General features: G+C 43.1%; 1 non-coding gene across 1 annotated transcript; it reads left to right on the top strand.

The window, feature by feature from the left end:
* Positions 1–693: 693 nt before the first annotated feature.
* Positions 694–807, top strand: LOC140274211 (U5 spliceosomal RNA). Its single transcript, XR_011908185.1, has one exon. It is a non-coding gene; the product is annotated as a U5 spliceosomal RNA (small nuclear RNA).
* Positions 808–1,827: the final 1,020 nt, after the last annotated feature.

Genomic DNA, 1,827 nt, shown 5'->3' with positions numbered 1-1,827 from the left:
TCAACTTATACTCTTTTACCGAAGTTGCTACAGCTCGATTGGCCGAATACCCTTTGATCCTATTTCGGTGAATTTGACATCTGCCTTACATATAACAGATTAGCGGTTTAGCAGTTTTAATTTAGTTTGAGTGAAGGAATTCATTTTATAGCAAAATCCGAAATCGTGAAGAACTCATGAAAGTAAGCTTATTCTCGGATTCCTGAAACTTTAGATTTGCTCTTTCTTTTACTGCAAAGTACAACGTTGTTTTTTTTGTTTAAATCTTTCTAGACATGGTAAATATTAAGGACAAAGCAGTTTTCACATAGTTTGAGTGAAGGAATTCATTTTATAGATAAAATCCCAAGAGTCTGATGGGAAAAGAGAGTGAATGCGAAGTAGACTTTAACACGGCTATGGGAGCGAGCCGAGTGTGGGCTAACCAGGAGAATTGCTTGAAAGAAATGCGACCCCGAATGAGCGATCAGAACAAAGCCTCAATACGGGATTCTCGTGGTGTTTTTGTTGCTGCCTTGTCTTTTGCACAGAGTAAAAGACAAGGCAGCCATCGAATAGGGCCCGATTGTTCCTACTTGGTCAGCCGAGGAGCAAGGGGGGGGGGAGCAAGCGTCTCAACCAAGCAAAGCTCACCATGGGGAAGGTGGCTATGCCAACAAGCCTGATGCCCTGCTCCCGCAGTGACGGATAATCGTACTCTGGTTTCTCTTCATAACGTACAAGTCTTTCGCCTTTTACTAAAGATTTCTGTGGAGAGCAGCACTAATGAGTTGTTTCTATTTTTGGCAGGCTTTACCTTTGCGGGTGAAGCCCTTTCTGTCTGTGCAAAAGAAATCTTGTTACTGTGCAGAGTGACTTCTCTGAGTAGAGTCGCCTTACTTGTTGCGACTGTGCCGATGTTCGAAGCTGGAGTGCAAAGTTGTTGCTTGAATGGTGCTTGCTGGAGCGTGCGGGAGTGCAAAGTTATACCATTTAAAAGGGCTGAAGAGTGCTCAGTGCAGCGGGTGGGCGACACTCTGGCCACCTTGAAAACCGAGGTTACATCCACTACCAGGGGCAGCCCAAGTTCTGCCGCAAGTGTGGTGAGCATGGGCACCTGGTTGAGGCTTGTACCAAGGTGTTATGTGGGAAGAGCAGAGAAATTGGGCAAACTTTTGGAGAGTGTCCAAATGGCAGGAAATGTAATCTCTGTGGAGAATTAAATCACCTCTTCAGAGATTGCCCTAAATCTTTTGCCAACAAATTAAAGACGGTAAAGCCACAGTCAAGCCAACAAAGAGAAGGACCAAAGGTGGCAGTTGGTGAACAAAGTGAAGAGGTTGACCCAATAAATTCAAACTTCCCGCCAAAAGCTTGGATTGGAAGTGAGGAGCAAAAAGGGGAGGGGCCTGTAGAGGCCTCACCACTCAGTGTTGAAGTCTGTGAGAATTCACAGGCAGAGGGTGGAGCTACGCTAAATGAGGAGGAAGAGCAGACAGGTGAGTCTAGTGAAGATACTCACCTCCCCGAAGGTCAACAGAAGGTCAATTTGTTGATAGGCATTCATTTATTTCTTCACTTCTGATGAAGTTTCAACAATAAACAACAAACTTTGTATTATTAGAAAGAACCAGAATCATTCTTCAGGAATCCGAAAATAAGCTCAATTTTATAAGTTATGCATGAATTCGGATTCTCCTATAAAACGAATTCATTAACTCAAACCAAGTTAAGACTGCTTTGTCCTTCATATTTATTCATGTCTAATCAAGTTTCAACGATAAACAACGTTGTACTTTGTAGAATGAGAAAGAACTTCTTCAGCAATAAGCATCTCTCGACATATGA

The sequence above is a fragment of the Leuresthes tenuis genome, unplaced genomic scaffold (genome assembly GCF_036924035.1).
Source record: "Leuresthes tenuis unplaced genomic scaffold, fLeuTen1.0.hap1 SCAF_17, whole genome shotgun sequence".
NCBI classification, from domain to species: Eukaryota; Metazoa; Chordata; class Actinopteri; order Atheriniformes; family Atherinopsidae; genus Leuresthes; species Leuresthes tenuis.
This window is presented reverse-complemented; position numbering and strand designations above follow the sequence as displayed.